Source organism: Macrotis lagotis, chromosome X (genome assembly GCF_037893015.1).
Source record: "Macrotis lagotis isolate mMagLag1 chromosome X, bilby.v1.9.chrom.fasta, whole genome shotgun sequence".
Lineage (NCBI taxonomy): Eukaryota > Metazoa > Chordata > Mammalia > Peramelemorphia > Peramelidae > Macrotis > Macrotis lagotis.
The window spans coordinates 381,800,867-381,820,265 of NC_133666.1; the positions used below are offsets into that span (position 1 = coordinate 381,800,867).

Genomic DNA, 19,399 nt, shown 5'->3' on the forward strand with positions numbered 1-19,399 from the left:
CCATTTCTTTGCCATGACCTGTAAATACACAAATATAACCTCACCCCCAGGTTACCAGGAGATGGGGTCCTCAATACATTCTCAGTTTTGGGTCTTTCTACATAACCCACACATCCTCTGAGACTCCTTGCCTAAATTTGTCTATTGATTTAAAGTGTTTTTCCACAAGGGTAACACACTTTTCATCTACAGTTAAATAGTTAATTGTGTATAAAACTCTATCTAGTGCCCTGTGTGACTTATCCCTACCTATCTTTTTTGACACCCAACATGGGGCAGGAGAAGGGATGTGAAGCCATCCAGAGGCTGAGAGGGTCTTTCAGGAAAAAGGCAATGGGGAGCTCCAAGACAAGGTAAGGGGATGAAACAGAAAAGGGGAAAGTATTGAAAGCAGCATGAGGAGTCTGGGTGAAAGGTCATTATGACCTGTTCTGGGCTCATGTGACTCTCTTGCAGAAAGCTTTCCACAGAACTCTGCTGCATCAATGCATGACTACAGTTGTGTGAAAAGCCTTGTACTCAAACTTCCTGGAAAAGGTTACATCCTACATAAATCTGAGAAATGTCTTGGACTTGTCCATCTTGTATGTTAATATTGTGATTTTTTGCTATAAAGTGCTGTCCGATTCCCTGAATAAATCACACTGCTAGTTGTCTTCCCATCAACCCCACCCACCTGCACATGATTCATTTCTCTTCTGAGCCATATCATGCTCCCTGCAGGCTGTGGGAACCTGACATTCTAGTGCCCTAATATGGAGAAGGAACAAGGACTTGAAGCCATCCAGAGGCTGAGAGAGTCTTTCAGGAGAAGAAACCCTCTGGTGAATCCATGGAAAGTTGCAGGACAAAACAAGGTAAGGGGAATTTTTGATGAGAAGCTTATCTCCAGTGTGACTTTTAGTTTTATTTTCCAAGTGAGTACAGCAAGTATAATGTGGAAGGTTCTATCTAAAGAACTAAAAAAGCCAGGATAGGACATAATTTTTTTTTCAGTGGAAGGTCTTCAACTTACTTTATTTTTTTAAAGATTTTATTTATTTTGAGTTTTAAAAATTTTCCCCTAATCTTCCTTTCCGTCCCCACCCCCACCTCTGCAGAAGGCAATCAATCTTCACAATGTTTCCATGGTATTGATCCATTGATCTAAGTTGAATGTGATGAGAGAGAAATCATATTCATAAGGAAGAAAAATAAAGTATAAGAAATAGCAGAATTACATAGTAAGATAATGGGTTTATTCCCCCTAAATTAAAGGAAATAGTCTTTGGTCTTTGGTCAAACTCCATGATTCTTTCTCTGGATACAGATGGTATTCTCCATCAAAGATACCTCAAAATTGTCCCTGATTGTTACAGTGATGGAATGAGCAAGTTCATTAAGGTTGACCATCACCCCCATGTTGCTGTTAGGGTATACAATGTTCTTCTGGTCCTGCTTATCTCACTCAGCATCAGTTTATGCAAATCCTTCCAGGCTTCCCTGAATTCCCATCCCTTCTGGTTTCTAATTAAAAAAGGGTGTTCTATGACATACATATACCACAGTTTGTTAAGCCATTCCCCAGTTGAAGGACATTTACTTGACTTCCAATTTTTTGCCACCACAAAAGAGCCACTATGAATATTTTTGTACAAGTGATGTTTTTATACTTTTTATAATCTCTTCAGGGTATAGACATAGTAGTAGTAGTATTGCTGGATCAAAGGGTATGTACATTTTTGATGCCCTTTGGGTGTAATTCCAAATTTCTCTCCAGAAATGTTGGATGAGTTCACAGCACCACCAACAATGTATTAGTAGGATGCAAAAATTTTTAAAGAAACTGGCTAAAGAGAAGGGCTTAGAAATGAACAAAAAACAAATAGAATAGGTCTTACAGACTATTTATGAATGTTCTCCATAGTTACAAAGGAAAAGGGAAAGTACAGAAAATTATAATATGCTATTGACCTTTTCTCTTCCCAGCATCTTTGCTCTGATTCTGTGTTGCCATTATGATTACCCCCCCACCTTCTCCCTCTCCACCACTTGTCCACTTGCAGTCCTGGCTCTTATCTCTTTACCTTGAAGTTAGCAGAAAGAGGAATTAAGAAAAAGGACTAAGAGACAGAGAGAGAATTGTTTGATGAATACTTGGTAAAACAAGTGTTAAAAGGGAATTTATTTGAAGTTAAAAGAAACAGAAAAGTGACAGTATTACCAGATAGGAAAATACATTAAATAAAGAAATCATAAAAAGATTTGGGGAAGTAAATCCCTGAAAGACAAGAGAATCAGGTACATTCTGATTTATATAATCAGATTATAAAGAAATGCCAGAAAAAAGGGAAGCTAAATAGTTCATCTTTTATCAGATATGATAACATTATAGCTTCATGAGTTTATTAATATAGATTTTGGTAATGTTGGTTATTAGAGAAAATTATGGGACAAGTGAGAATTTAAGAACAGAAGACCCTCCCTCCAGAAAAGAATTAGGACTTTCCCCTTAAAAAAAATTATTTGGTTTATTCTATCTGAAGAGGGGTCAAGGAATATTCTAATTAGGCTGTGGGATTTTTGAGTTGCCTTCTTGAAAGTTATACCACTTAAAACCCAAGAAATGTTAAATATTTAAAGCTTTGTATGGAATATGAACTATGAAAAGTGAAATCATATATGTGGCTTCTATAGTTATAAAATAAAATTTTAAATAAGCTATGGGAATGTAGTTTGGAACATTATGTACTAAAAATCAAAAGAGCTAATGGAAAAGAATAATGTAAGAGTATATTAGGAAAATAAAAGTAGTTTAGTCTGATTAATGGGTTCTGAAAGAATTGGGAAGATTAAAAATGGTTTCAAGGAAAAATGAAAAGGCATATAGACACAATTTGGGTTTTTGAACCATTTGTGAAGTATATTTACTTCTGATTTAAGCGTGAAAGTAAGTAAGAAAGGAAATAAGAGTACGTTTAACGTTGTATAAGCATAAGATGGATTTTGGAAACTTTGAAAAGCAAATCAGAATTCTAGTTGTGGCTAGGATCTCTGTGGTCATTTATGTATCCAAATAGAAATCCCCCTTCCTATGTGACAGTTTTCATACAGACAATGCTTGAAGCACAAAAGTCAGTATTTCTCAATGTAGTTCATTCCACTTTTTGGAGAAATCCTATTAGTAAGTTTTTTTTCCCTCTAGCCATCAGGAATTCATTTCTATTTTTTTTTTTTGCATTTTCTAACCATTACTCTTATTTCTGTCATCTAGAAACAAGGAGAAGATATCTAGTTTAATCTTTCACATAACCCAGTTATCATATCCCAAATAAGTTTTTTCATTAAGCTAAACATCTCTATTTTATCCAATTAATCCTTAAGACCTCAAGATTCTTTAGAATTCATTTACTTTTAAAATTATCAGTATCTTTCCTGTGGTACCTAGGTCTGAACACTATTTCATTTAAAGTCTGACAAAGGCTGAATACCTCAACCCTATCCACTTACATGCTCCTAGATTCCACTCTCTCAATTCAAACCAAAATTAGTCATATTTCTGTTGTCTATATCACACTAATATAATATCAATTTTTTCATCCTCTAAAATCCCAGATATTTAGTAAATTCTAATCATGCTACCTGATGTTTTACTTGCAAAGTTGACTTTCTGAATCCAACATTGTGATTCGTTAGCCCAATAGTCTGCAATGACTTTGAAAGGTAAGCATTAAGGGCTGACAAATTAGGTTGTTTCTCATGACTCAATGCAATTTCTAATCACTGAATTTATTTTCAACACAACCATACCACTACATTCACTTCTTATTTCACTGTATGTTCCCATCCTGACCCTTTTCCATAGTTGTCCTTTTGGGACAAAATTGTCTACCCAGTCTTCCAAGATCTCTACTTTCGCTCAGTTAAATGAGTGAAATTCAACAAATGTAGAAGGAGGAACATTTTCTCCAAACAAAATAATGTTTTATTAACAGCATTATTACTTGTCAATAAATACAATAAGTCAGTGGATGTCTCAGCTAAGAAAAAAATGCATAACCCAAAATGCAGTTCCTTTTATAAGATTATAATAAAAAAACAGGACAGGATGTGTATACTATACTAATGGTCATAGGGCTGGTGACATCATGATGTTGAACACAACATCATTGGTTATATATTTGAGACCTGGGGAACAATAAGATTAGTAGGAATCTGGGAAGGACAAGCTAGTGACATCCCTCTTCTTCTCTCCTGTGACAAAGAAGTATTATTGTTTGAGTATTCCTATAAAGTTAAAGAAAGTGTGCCAGACTTCTTTGTATAGCAAACCAGTCATTCTTAAAGTATGATTTAAGGACTTAAAGATACCAGACTAGACTCCCTTATGTCAAACCTCATCCTCAAGGATAGCAGAATTTTTATGAAGCAACAATAGAACAGTGATTACCAAAAGAACTAGATGCCTAAAGTTATTCCAATATTCAGTTGAATTTCTGTACTAATTTCAGAGACAAAGAATCATTAGCTTAGACAAAACAAAACCAACTAATTGTAAATAGGATCAATAAAAAAATAATACAGAATGCATTGAATTTGCTCTAGGCATAGACAGCTAATGGTAGGTATAACCTAACTACTAGTAACCTGGGCATGTACACTAAATGTGGACAACAAAAAAATACACAAACAAAAATGTTAGGGTACTTTTCCCTGTCCAATTCTGTAGTACATCTCTCATCCTCCAAGAGTCAATCAGTCAATAAATGCCCACTGTGTGTCAGACACTGCATTAAACACATTATTCAGATAAAGGCAAAAGACAGTCCTGGTCCATAGTGAAATAAAAACCTAAATGAGGAAACAATGCATAAAAAGAAGTTGAAAAGCAGAAGGATACCTGGGACAGGTGTGTGTTGAAGTGCTACTGCCAGGTGGGAAATAATATGGTATCAGAATACCTTTCCTAAACTAAGGTATCTGGGAGGAAGTCTGCAATATTCAAACTCCATTTTCTCCAACTGGAATGTAGCAGTAGTTCCAGAAGAAAGGGGATAATGAGGATGTGTAAGTTTCTTTTATTTCCACCTTTAATTTTCAGAATTCCTAATTTGGAATTTAATTGGGGATTTTAATTTGTTCTTTCTCTAGTTTTATTTTTATTTTCATGCTCAGTTCATTGATTTCCTCTTTCTCTAGTTTAGTCATATACTCACATTTAGAGAAATAATCTTACCCCCTAAAAACTGCTCTGTTGAATCCCATGAGTTTTGGTATGTTATCACATTATTGTCATTGGCTTGAATGAAATCACTAATTCTTTCCATGGTCTATTGTTTGATCCACTCATTCTTTAAAATTAGGTTTTTTTAAATTTCCAATTAGTTTTAGGTTGCTCCATCCGTGGTCCTTTATTGCACATGATTTTTATCATGTCATGATCTGAGAAGGATGCATTCTATATTTCTGCCTTTCTGAATTTGATTATGAAATTAATATACCCTAATACACAATTAATTTTTGTTTAAGTGCCATATGCTACAGAAAAAAAGTTATATTCCTTTCTATCCTCATGCAGTTTTCTTCAGAGGTGTATCATATCTAAGTTTTCTAACATTCTGTTCACCTCCTTAACTTCCTTCATGTTTATTTTATGATTAGATTTATCTAATGCTGAGACAGTGAAGTTGAGGTCACCCACCAGTAGAGTTTTGCTTTCTATGTCTTCTTGTAACTCATTCAGCTTCTCCTCTAAGAGTCTGGTTGCTTCTCCTCTTGGTGCATACATATTTAGCATTACAATTACTCCATTGTCTATGGTACCTTTTAGGAGGATAAAGTTTCCTACCTTATCTCTTTTAATGACATTTGTTTTTGCAGCTGCTTTGTCTGAAATAGGGATCGCTAACCCTGCCTTTTTCACTTCACCTGAAGTATACTATATTCTTCTTCAGCCTTTTACCTTTATTGTATATGTATCTATCTGCTCAGATGTGTTTCTTGTAGGCAGCTTATTGTAGGATTCTGGTTTTTAATACACTCTGCTATCCATTTCTGTTTTATGGAAGATTTTTATCCCATTTACATTCAAAGCCATAATTACTAATTCTTTATTGTCCTCCATGCTATCTTCCCTCTATTTGCATTTCCCCCCCTTTTCAATTTTATCCCTACTCAGTATTTTCCTTCTGAATATTACCTCTTCAATGTGTTTACCCCTTCTATCCAACCCCGTCCCTTTTTCCCCTTTCTCTTTACAATTCTTCCTTGCCTTCCTTCTGTCAGTTCCTCCTTTCCTCTTCCCTCTTTCCCCTCTTAATACTTGACAGGTAAAATAAGTTTCCAAACTCAACTGAATTGGAAATGTAAGTTTCCAAGAGAACTTGATCTTGCAGGATGAGTTTTCAGATATCACTGATAGTTGTTCATCAGTCATATCATCTGGTTCTTTTAGGTGACTTAAATTCATCAAGGTAGCTTGCTGCTGTCTTAAAATTTCTCCTTATTTGTTTTGGGCAACAAGCTCCCTTTCATGGATTTTGATTTATTATTTCCAATGCCAACATCATTCTTTTGTCAAAGGAAGAAGTCAAATAAGACTCAGAAACTGTGCTCTTCATTCCTGTCAATGATAACTGTCCTACCTATACCAATCAAAAGTTCTCTTTCTTTGATCTTTTTCTTTTCTTCAATTTTTTTAAAATCCCTCTTCATTTTTTTTTTTGCACAATTATTCTCAGTTCATATTAAACTTCAGTACTCCTGACCTTATTTTGATAGTATAACACTACAAGTATATTCATTCACTAATTTTTTCCATGGTATGTATAAATCCTTTGAAAATATAAGTTGGTTTTGATAATTCATATGCTTCCACCTTATCAAATTTATTTCCCCTTGTTTGTTCTGAATTTTATCCTGAAATGTTTCCCATCCCTCTTATGTTGAATCCTTATAGAACTTTAATCCATGGAATCCAACATATTACTTCCTTTGAAACTTTTGAAATCTGTTCTCTCTAAAACTGTTATTCCCAGCTCTACTCTCCTCTATTACAACTCTGGAAGGAATAGTCACTCTCTACAATCACCTTAATGTATACATGTGCACAGTAAACACCATACACATACACACACACATACACACACACACACACACACACACAAAACATACACACACATACACATCAAAAGGTTCCTCCTTGTTAGCAAGAATCAGATTGAAAATAGAATTTTAATTGTTGTTTCCTCTACCTTCAGAAAGATAAAATTATTAAGACACTTTAAGAAGTAATTAGCCTCTTTGTCTTTGGCAGATATCTCTAGCTGAGGTCCATATAATTTATGTTCCCACCCCATCCACACCTTCAGCAATACTATATCTATTTCCTATACTAGACATAATTCCTCTTTTCCAAACTACTCATCTATTTCCTCTCCCTGTGCAGGTGATCCATAGTATATTCCAATAATCTTCATTCAGTTCTCTCCAACATAGCTTCCCACTCTGGTTCTTTGATTTCCTCACCTGGCTATAACTTCTTAATATAAAATGCCATCTTATTCCACTTTTTCATGACAAATTTCTTTTGAATAGGGTATTTTAATCATAGAGACATAGTCAATTCATGAGTTTCATTCTACCAGCATTCCATATATATCTCTAAGGTCAAATTTGTATCCTTTCATTAAAACCTCTAGTTCTTCTTCTGGCCTCAATTAAGAACAGCTTAATACAATTGAGAACATAGGTTTTACTGCTTGCTCTTTTCTTTTTCTCCTTTGCATTTCTGCATAATTCCAAGGCTACTACTTTTATTTCTTCATTTTAGCAACACTTTATCCAAATGTGGATAGAAGAGAAAGCTAAAGTAAATCCATTTTGTCTGGAGTAGTTCCTCTATTTTTGCCCTGACTTTGTCAGTAACCCACTCCATGTCAGCAACTTTCCCTACTGTTGAAATAGCAAGGACAGTCCTTTATATTAGAACAGGGTTACAAAAGAAAGCTAATCTGAAAAGTCTGCTTCTGGGACTGCCATTTACTAGCCCAAGCAACAGACCCATCCAATCATGGATTACCACATCATCTATTGCTTCCCTACTAGACCACTTACCTAATCCTAAAGTATTCCATACTCAATTCATCCCCTACCTAAACTGAAACTCACATACATAGTCTTTGTCCTTTTTTCTTTGGACAGTCCCTGTGATAGTGGGGCACCCTTACTGATGAACTCAATAAACCCTCATTGATTGCTAAAAGTATGATATAGGGTTTGAGTTATGGTTTTGGTTCTGCAGTATTGGTTTGTGGATTGGTTTTGTTTCTGGTTTGTAATAGCACCAACAATTTTACCCACACAAGCTTGTTACTTATGTATAAAGTATCTCCTGCTTCCATTGTTCTATTTTAAAACTCTTTTGAGTAAACTTATGGCCTACAAATTCACAAAATACCTTGGTCTTAGCAGAGGCAGGGATAATTGGGAATCTATTGTGGAATGTTTGGAGATAGGAAAGATTGAGGAGAGATTGAGAGATTTAGTCACTAAATTTTAGTCTTAGGATATTAATCTTCTGGCTATAATATCCCTCAAATTTGTAATTTAAAGCATACATCTATTCTAGTTGTACAGTGGGAGGTACTCTTCAATTGCTTATTATATATGAAAGGCAGTTAGGGTGTTCAGAGAGATTAGCACCTGTGGTGTGGGGGCTGCTGAGCCCTTGTAAGGGATACTCAACCATCTCTGGTATCCATCTGTTCAATACTTATCTGCGGCTCTAAGAAACCATAGCATGTGCAGCAGCCACACCCCAGTAAAATCTCAACTGATATCTCAACTGATAGGCTGAACCAGGTTGAGGGTAAGTGACAAATTTCAAACCTATTTGGTGAATTAGTGAGTCTTTAAACATATGAAGACTTCCCCTGTTGGAATGGACAAGTGAGGACAATTTGAGCTAATAGTAATGAAAATGAAGCAGGAGCACTTAGAGCTTGATCAAACATTAGACACCAAGATCACTCATTGCATTCTGGGCTATCATCCAGTCCTCCCTGACTTTTTTCTTGCCACTGGATTTCACTGACTCTAGAAAAGGAGTGAGGCTGATTGATGACTTTGTACCACTGTGCTTCACTTAAATTAAATTCACAAATGAGTCAAAACATCACACCATGATGCCATTGGTCCTCTTCAAAAAAGGATTATCAATAACAACAATAATACAGGTTATGGAAGAGTGATATACATTGCAAATGTATATGTTACTTTAAAGGGCTCTGGATTTAGACTCAGAGAGCTTGGGTTCTGTCATTTATTGCTTATATGCATCACAATATTTCTGAGCCTCTAAAGGTAGTGGAATATATGGCCTCTATTGTTCTTTCTTATTCTAAATCTATGATTTTATCATCCCACACTATCTCTAAGTGTGGAGTCATCCAGCAATTGATAAATGGGATTCCAATTCATTATCACATGAGTGATCTAGGTAAAACTTCCTGCTAGAAAGTATACTCCCATGGAACTAACTCCAAAGGAACCAAGTAATAAAAGAACCTCATAAAGAAGCAGATATTAATGATTCATCACTATGTCTTTTTGGTATACAAAACATCAGAGACAGAAGAAGAGAAGATCATCTCTGACAAAGTTAGTCCCATTAGGAAAACAGTTTGAAAAAAGTGTATAGCAATTTAGTAAATGTATTATAAACTACTTGAGAATAGATGCACTATCACTCAGTTTCTGATTCTTTTCACTTTCTAGCCTACTCCTCTCTTTCCATATTCATCCAAGAGATACATAAGAGGAGATAAAAACTTGAAGATAAGGAAAGAAAGGAGAGTGGTGAGTAGATTGCTAGACTTGTCAGGAAGATCTGAGTTTTAATCTGGCCTCAGATACATATTAATTTTGTGACTGTGAATGAGTAAATTGACTTATATCTGCTTCAGTTTCCTCATTTGTAAAATATAGATAATAACACCTACCTCCCATAGTATTTGAAAAGCTCAAATGTGATTACATTTATGAAGATCTTAGCATAGTATACTTAATAAACTTGTTTTCCTCTAAATAAAGGAGCACAAAGAAATAAATTCTGATTAACAATGCATGATTTGCATTGATAAGGGTAATTTATAATCAGGTCTCATCTGGAACTCTCAATTCTCCTATGAATCAGTTAGTGTAAATATATTAAACTAATTTCTTAAATATGGACACGTAGACTGAAAGAGTTTAACTTTCATAATTTCATCAAAGGTCACATAAAGTAAACAGAATAGTCAAAATTTGAATTTGCATCTCTTCATTGATCCTAGTGCTGAAGTATAACCTTCTATTACACGTGTCTCACCTCATTCTCTCTCTTCCATTCACCAAAACCTACAACATACAACTTCATTGTTCTCATGGCATACATGTTAATTCAAAGTGATGGTGTTTCTCCTATGGAAATTTTTAGGACAACTATATTCACTTTAATCTCAAAAAATGTCATGAATACCTTCTCAAATACTAGTGTTATGTCTAGAGTAGTGATTTTGATTATAATTTTTATTTCCATAACAAACAGGCCCTACTGCCGGGTTTTTATTTACAACGCCGGCTTCTTAATGCTAGTCCGTCCTCTTACTCACCAGTCCAACGCGTGGTGAGTCTTCGGGGTACCTCCGGCCCCCACTCTTTGATGGGGGAAGAACCAGACAGAGCGCCTGAGGTGGGTCATGAGTCTTTATTCTTCTGTGATCACATTCCCGCTCCCCCCCCACCTCTCAGCAGACCCTTTTATCCCCTCTGTCCTCCCTCCCATGAACTCTTACTCAATGAGGGGCCGAGTTCTGTAACATTCCCTTATAAGGTGATTATGTTTCCCCTCTAAGCGACCGCCAAGCCTCTTCCCCCCGCCCCCAACATCTCCCCCTTTCTGTTTTACAAGGTTATCACTTGGTGTGACCTTAAGCGGTGCTGAGGTTAGCCCTAAGCGGTGTCATTTCTACTGGCCTCTGATAGCCGGGGGCGAGGAACCCTGTCTTAGGTCATCTCCTTCAACCCAGGACCTTGCCCGTCCTAGGCGCCTGACACCCTCAGGGCCTGTCTTAGGTGGCTGGGTCAGGAGAAGTTGCCCGTCTTGGGGTTTACCTCGTCTTACCCCTAGGTGTCACATGTCATGCATGGCGGCTAGCCAGACTTGGGGATCCGCCGGGGGCGAGGAACCCTGTCTTAGGTCATCTCCTTCAACCCAGGACCTTGCCCGTCTTAGGTGGCTGGGTCAGGAGAAGTTGCCCGTCTTGGGGTTTACCTCGTCTTACCCCTAGGTGTCACATGTCATGCATGGCGGCTAGCCAGACTTGGGGATCCTCCCCCGTCTCCATGGCCATGAAGGCTTTCTGAGTAAGAAGCATATAGCCCCTCTGTCGCCTAGCTAGGCGGCAGAAACAGACAACAAGTAGGGTGATTCCCAGAATCAGCGTCCTTGTTCACCCTCAAGGGGGTATCCTCCCGCCATCTGGCAATCCCTCCATGGTATGGGATCCTCGATGTCTTCCCCTGTGGCCACACATGAGGGGCCCCACCAAGGAATCGTGAAGTCCCGTTGAGTTTGATTCACCAGGGGTCGCCAACCCAGAAGGCCTCGGAGCTGGGTCCCCTTTTTTGTCCCTGCTGGGCTGACAGTCGTCTGCGGGAAAAGGCCGACGCAGGGGTCAGTCGGGGCAGTGCTATAGTTAAAATCGTTCTGCCCTGTGGAGTTGAAGTTCCAGGACCGATTTTCTTCCCCGATGTCGAAACATAGGGAGTTGTTCAGGTCCCAGCAGAAGGAGTTCTGGACCGGTGCTTCAGCGGGGTCCATATATGCAGAAGGGAGCCCCATCGATGTATTGGTCACTAGCAGGCGAGGGTAGATCGGGGAGTTCCGTGCTACCGGAAGGGGAGAGGGAATAACTCGGAGTATTCCCCATGTCGGATTTCCTTCAGATGGAGCACCTCCAAGGATCCCTACGACGATCAGAAGGCCTGAAAAAGGAAGAAATTCCTCTCACCCCGTAGGGTTGGGCATTAATCAAGGTCTCTTTAACCTCGTTCACAAATGAGAGGGGTGTCTGATCTGCTCTCTGCTTCAGCCCAACCAACTTCTGTGTGGCTCTCCCCCCTTTCATGGCTCCAATCTTATCCCAAGCTGCAACATGTGTTTCTTTAACAGTCTCTAGCTCAAACTGGCCATACCGGGCCTGAACAGCAGGGTCAGTATAGGCTCCAGTTCCACACAGGAGGTCAATGGCTAAATCCAGGGGAGTATAACCCCGGGATTTTGCCAGTTTAGAGGCCTCTCTGCGGGCCTGAGCCTTAAAAGCTAAATATAAGGAGGCATCCAGGCACGCGGCTGCAATTTCGTCAAAGTCAGCAGGGGTCCAAGGGTGCGTAGCAAAGAGGTTTTGCATCAGTCTTTTTACATAAGGGGAGTTTGGGCCGTATTTAGTCACGGCCTCCTTAAGTTCCTTAAGCATCTTAAAAGGGACAGGGCGGTAGTCTCGGGCTCCGGTAAGGGGGTCCGTAAATACCGGGTAGAGGCCCCAGTCATCCCAGTCCACCTCCTCCCCTTTCTCTATTGCTATGGAGGCACTGGTGGCAAGTAGGCTGGATGGGCGGAGCCCTTGAGGGGATCTCTGAAGGGCGGACAAGGAACACGGGGGATTTTTTGCCTCTGTTTCCTGGCTGGGCCGCCAAGCCTGGGGCGCGGCAGCTGTCCAATCAGCGCGGACTTCTCCCTCCTCGTCAGCAGCCTCCCGGTCCCACCTACTCACGCTCCTCTTCCTGCCACCCCTGAGGGCTGTTTGCACCCCTCCCTTCCCGCGCTCGGAAACTTCCGGCCCTGAATCTTCTCCCTGGGGGCCCCTTGTTCCCCCATTGTTTCTTCTAAGTTCCTCCCACGGATACAGGGGAGGGGGTGGCCTTCCCTCTTCCTCTGAGCCCTCTGAATCCGATCCCGCCAACGAGCTACCCACCTGAGTGCTGATTGTTCGTGCTAAAGTCACCTTCTGGGGATGCAGGGCTGCATCCACTATCTTATACACTGTAAAATCCTTGGGGGTCAGTTTTCCCGGGCAGGTGTCATTATAGGAGGCCATCTGCTGCCCTACCACCTTCCATTTATCTGGTTGGATCCCACTATGTTGCACCCAAGGGCAGATGTTCCAGATATTCTCAACAAAAGCACGGCACGTCTTGATAGGTAATTTACGACCATGCTTAGCGCAGAGTTTATAAAGCTGCGCTGCAACGGCCTCTTTTTCCTCCGGCTCAAAGGCGGGAATACTATTCCGGCCCCCCATGCTGTCTACTAGCCGAGGCTGCAATCCTAACAGGTGGCAGAACTGGAAAGTTCCCGTTCGGCAAAAGAGAAGGAGGAAGCAGGGCACAATCAGACAGGCCAGCACGGCAAGGAGCGTGATTAGAGCAGAAGGAGAAAGGGGAGAGAAAGAAAGCATAGTCAACACAATAGGGATATGTCCCTCAGGCAATATCTGAGAGTAAACGCCCTCTCCTTCCTCCCGGTCAGAAACGACCGAGGCTGTCTGGAGAATCCGACCAGCGGATTCAGACGTTCCCTAGCAAAATCAGGTCCCGGGTTTCGGCACCACTTGCCGGGTTTTTATTTACAACGCCGGCTTCTTAATGCTAGTCCGTCCTCTTACTCACCAGTCCAACGCGTGGTGAGTCTTCGGGGTACCTCCGGCCCCCACTCTTTGATGGGGGAAGAACCAGACAGAGCGCCTGAGGTGGGTCATGAGTCTTTATTCTTCTGTGATCACATTCCCGCTCCCCCCCCACCTCTCAGCAGACCCTTTTATCCCCTCTGTCCTCCCTCCCATGAACTCTTACTCAATGAGGGGCCGAGTTCTGTAACATTCCCTTATAAGGTGATTATGTTTCCCCTCTAAGCGACCGCCAAGCCTCTTCCCCCCGCCCCCAACACCCTACTGGGGTTTTTTTGTTTGTTCAATTGTTTTAAGTTGTATATGACTTTTGTGTGACTCCATTTGGGGTTTTCTTGGCAAAGACACTGAAGTGGTTTGCCATTTCCTTCTCCAACTCATTTTATAGCTGAGAAAATGAATACAAACAAGATTAAGTGACTTATCCAGGGTCACATAGCTAGTAAGAGCTTAAGGCAAGATTTGAATTTAGGAAGAGGAATCTTCCCTGCTCCAGGCTGAATACTTTCTCCATTGCACTATCTAGATGTCCAAATCAACTCTGAATATTGTCATATTCATGATCCTACTTTACAGATGTGAAAACAAGCTTAGATGAGATTAAATAATTGACTAACAAATGATCACATAACTAGGAAATGACAGCACTGGGATTCCAACACTGACCTCCTTACTTCTGTATCCTGCAACACTTTAAACTGACTACACCATCTTGAATTTAGATCCTATGCAACCTTCCCAGCTTATCAGTCTCAATAAGCCTCAGGGAATTAACCTGGGCTCTCGCCCTGGTATGCCAATTCTCAGTCCAAAGCATATTTCATTCTTCATATTTTCAAAATTCTGAAAACTCTAAGTTAAGATTAGTATTAAGTATAATGTTCAAGGCTAAATAAAAATAATTTAAAAACTGCCTTTCATCTTGGTTTGGAATCTTCGAAACAGACTATTAAATATTCCCTGACTAAAAAGTAAATATCCTAAGTGTGTGAACATCTAATGAGAGAGCTTTGACAGTAAACCTTTCTGATATATTCTAAGAATGCTTAACAAGGCTTTGGTATGGGAGCTGGGGGGAAGTGGGAAAGGCTATAAACAGGTCCTGACGGTAGCCAGAAGCCAGACCACAGAGACATTTAAAAAGTGAGTGAAAATATTTTGAAATTACTACAGGGTTCTCCTGGAAGGCAATGTAAATTTTTTACCATAAAGACAAAATATGCAGATTCATCTCACTTTCAAATGGGAAGAAGATTTGTAGAGTATCAAAAAGTTTGAGGTTAAATTTGCCCATTGGAGAGACCTGTTAAAGGGGAATTGCAAAAGTTTAGATGTGGAAAAAAATAAGTCCATAAATCAAATGACTTGGATTTAGAACAGGTGCTACTAAAATTAATGCTACTTTATTTTTCTGGTGAAATAAAATTATTATTTTTGAATGCATTATTATTGTAATTCATATATAAAAAATATATGGCTCACAGGTGTTTTAATCTGAAACTGAAGTTACCAACACTTATAGTCTTCCAATGCAGTAGAATGGTGTTATCATAAAGGAAACAAATTGCAGATGTAAATAATACCAACTTATCTGTATCCTGATTAATTGGATTTTTTCCTATTTTTTTCTCATAGGACTTTTGAAAAAAAAGAAGAAAAAGATATAAGCAACATGGAGTTTCGGTATTCAATACTTCATTTAAAAAAATAAAATTAGGTAATTTCATTTTACTTTTTAAGATCTCTGCTTGGTAGGTATTGACTAACTGAGAGGATTAGTGAATAGGTTGTGGAATACCTTCATTAACAGTTCAAGTACAGCCCTGGATCAATATGGCTTTTTACCTGATGGCTTTGTCAAAATGTATTGGTTGCTTCAATAGATCTCACAGTCGGTGAGATAACACCTTCACAATTGGTACTTTATATTTGATGTGGGCCAAGGGTTATAATTAAGCCTTGATACTCTTCTGGCCAAGATGACAGAGAGAATACAAGCACATTGTTAAGTGTTCCTTATTTCCCTCAAAAATAAATGAAAGAAACCTCTTAAAAGAAATTCAATCAACAAAACCCAGAAAGAGAAGCTAGGAGAACACCTACCAACAAGGTCTGTCTCGGGGACTATGGGTGAACCAGGAGTGGAGACCAGAGAGCCAGCACAGGGACAGCAACTGGACGAAGCCAGAGGACTGGCATCAGTCATAGAGGCTTTGGTCTGTGTTGGGTGCAAAAGTCACCTTTAGTCTCAGAATCTTTGGCAGGGGGAGAAGAAATATGAGAGAGTGAGTTCCAGCACATAGAGTTTCAGAGCAGGCCTGGAAAATGACCAGCTGGGCTGAGACCTGAGCACCATACTTTCAGGACCCCTCTCCCCAGAACAAAGGGTAACAACCCCCACCTCTTCAGGCTCAGGTGTGGGCCACAGAGTTCACTCAACTGAAAGGAAGATTAACTTCCTCCTTCAGGGCTTAGCCCATTATTCAAGGTCAACTCAGATCTTGCTGCTGAGGGTCTCAAACACTCCAGAGAAAGCAATCAGTGTGGCCAGGCCTTGGAATTACTAAATTAAGTGAACAAAGCCTCTAGGAGATTCAGAAGCAAACCTCTGAGAGCCAGTGCCACCCACCCCCCAACACAAGATTGTAAGAAGATAAAGAAAGGCCCGTGAAAAGGGGGAGGGGTGGAGAAATACATAGAAGAAATAGATTCTAACCCAGAGACATCTAGCACTTCTAAGGAGAATATGAATTGGTCACCAACCCAGAAAGATTTCCTGAAGAAATCAGGAAAGAGTTTAAAAATCAATTGGAAAAACCAGGAAAAGAAACTCAAGAGAAAATTAACATTCTGCAACAAGAAAACAAAATACAATTGGACAAACACAAAAAGAGAATAATTCTCTCAAATCCCCCACTGGGCAAAGGCAAAAAGTAAATGATTCTCTCACAACAACACTTGGGAAAATGGAAAGTTCCTTCAAAAAATAGAATTGACCAACTGGAAAAGGAGTTGCAAAAGCTAAATAAAGAAAATTCTTCTCTAAAAATAAAGAATAGAATTGGTGGTAACTAATGACTTCATGAGACAGCAAGAGCCTGTTAAAAAAAATCAAAAGATCAAAAAAATAGAAGAAAATGTAAAATAACTCAGCAACAAAACCACTGACCTCAAGAATAGAACAAGAAGGGACAATCTAAAAATTATAGGCCTTCCTGAAAACATTGAAGAGAAAAAAAAAAGCCTGGACTTAATATTACAAGATACAAGATTTAGTGATGGAAAATTTCCCTGATATCATGGAACCAGAAGGCAAAATAGTTATTGAAGTAATACATTAATCCCCTCCAGAAAGAGATTTTAAAATGAAAACACCAAGGAATACTGTGGCCAAATTTCAGAACTATCAGATAAAAGAGAAAATTCTGCAAGCAGTCAGAAAGAAACAATTTAAATACCAAGGAGCCAAAGTAAGGATTATGCAGGACCTGACTGCATTAATATTAAGGGACTGAAGGGACTAGAATGAGATATTCCAAAGAGCAAGGGAGCTTGGAATGCAGCAAAAAATCCACTAACCTGCAAAACTGAGCCTTCTCTTTCAGGGAAAAAATGGACATTTAGCAAAACGGGAGACTTTGAACATTTCCTGATGAAAATAGAGTTAAATAGAAAATTTGAACATCAAAAAGGAGGTTCAAGAGACACATGAAAAGGTAAAAAAGGGGTAAAGGAAAAAAACTGCTATCCAATAAGAAAAAACTGGCTATTTCCCCACTGGGGAACAAAGATTCCCACAGTTCTTGGGAACTGAAATGCTATTAGAGAGAATATAATTAGCCAAAAAATGGAGATCATTCATGACTTACCCATGAGATTGTTATCCAATAAGATGGAACTGACTAAAACCCTTTGTGGGAGAAAGACTCTATTAACTCTCGAGTATTGTAACTCTATTGGAGTTAATATACTTAGTCAGAAGTGATGGACTCATGACTTTTCTGTGACTCAGATAGAATGATTTAAAATCAATACCTCCTTAAAAAGGAGGGACAGTAAGGAGAGGGGAGGATGGAGGAGATTGTATGGGATAAATCTCATTGCATTAAGAGGTACAAAAGACCTATTACAATAGAGAGGAAGAATGGAGGAGGTGAGAATCACCTGAATCTTCATCTCATCAAACTTCGCTTAAAGTTAACTTACACACACTCAGTTAAGTTAAGAAACTGATCTTACTTTTCAAGTATTAATAGGAGAAAAGGGGGAGGGGAAGGGGGAGGGGGAGGGGAAGGGAGGGAAAAAAGGGAATCAACAGAAGGAAAGGGAGGAAGAAGGGGAAAAGGGAAAGGGAAAGGGAAAAGAAAGGGGAAGAGTGATTGCTATAAGAGGGCAAAAAACTGAAGGCAGTATTCAGAAACAAAACACTGGGGAATATGGATGAAGGGAAAAGAGGGGAAAAATACAAAGGGAAGATAGAAGGAGGGCAATAAAGAATTAGTAATTATAACTTTGAACATGAATGGCATGAACTCTCCCTTAAAACATAAGCAAAGAGCAGAGTGGATTAAAAACCAGAATCCAACATTATGCTGCCTACAAGAAACTCATTTAAAGCAGAGAGATACATATAGAGTAAAGGTAAAAGGGTGGAGCAAAATATATTTTGCTACACTTGAAGTGAAAAAAGCAGAAGTAGCAATCCTTATCTCAGACAAAGCAGTTGCAAAAATAGATAACATTAAAAGAGATAAGGAAGGGTGGCTAGGTGGTGCAGTGGATAAAGCACAGGCCCTGGAGTCAGGAGTACCTGGGTTCAAATCTGGTCTCAGACACTTAATAATTACCTAGCTGTGTGGCCTTGGACAAGCCACTTAACCCCATTTGTCTTGCAAAAAAGAAAACAAAAAAAAAGAGATAAGGAAGGAAACTATATCCTCCTAAAAGGTACCATAGACAATAAAGTAATTTCAATACTAAATATCTATACACCCATTGTTATAGCATCCAAATTCTTAGAGAAGTTGAAAGAGCTACAGAAAGACATAGACAATAAAACTCTACTAGGAGACCTCAACCTCCCATTCTCAGATTTAGATAAATCTAATCATAAAATAAAAGGAAGTTAAAGAGGCAAATAGATTGTTATAAAACCTAGATATGATAGACCTATGGAGGAAATTGAATGGGGATAGAAAGGAATACATTTTTTCTCCTTCAGTATGTGGCACTAACACAAAAATTCACCATGTACTAGGGCGTAAAAACATAAAAACAGAAAGGCAGCAATAGTGAACACATCTTTCTCAAATCATAATGGAATAGGGAGATATAGACCCAGAACTAATTAGAAACTAAATATCCTAATTTTAAAGAATGAGTGGCTCAATCAACAAATCATAGAAAAAATTGATTATTTCATCCTAGATAATAACAGTAATGAAATAACGTGCCAAAACCTGTGGGATACACTTAAGGCAACTGTCAGGGGATATATTATCTCTTTAAATGCTTACATGAATAAATTAGAGAAAGAGGAAATCAATGAACTAAATATGCAACCAAAAAAATTAGAGAAAGAACAAACTAAAAACTCCCAATTAAATACCAAATTAGAAATTCTAAAAATTAAAGGAGAAATTAATTAAAACAAAAACAAGAAAACTATTGAACTAATAAATAAAACCAAAATC

General features: G+C 38.8%; 1 long non-coding RNA gene across 1 annotated transcript; it reads left to right on the forward strand.

Moving 5' to 3' along the window:
* Positions 1 to 739: 739 nt before the first annotated feature.
* LOC141498505 (uncharacterized) lies at positions 740 to 17,959 on the forward strand. The gene is made up of 3 exons (XR_012471662.1): positions 740 to 857; positions 9,757 to 9,837; positions 15,342 to 17,959. It is a non-coding gene; the product is annotated as an uncharacterized LOC141498505 (long non-coding RNA).
* Positions 17,960 to 19,399: the final 1,440 nt, after the last annotated feature.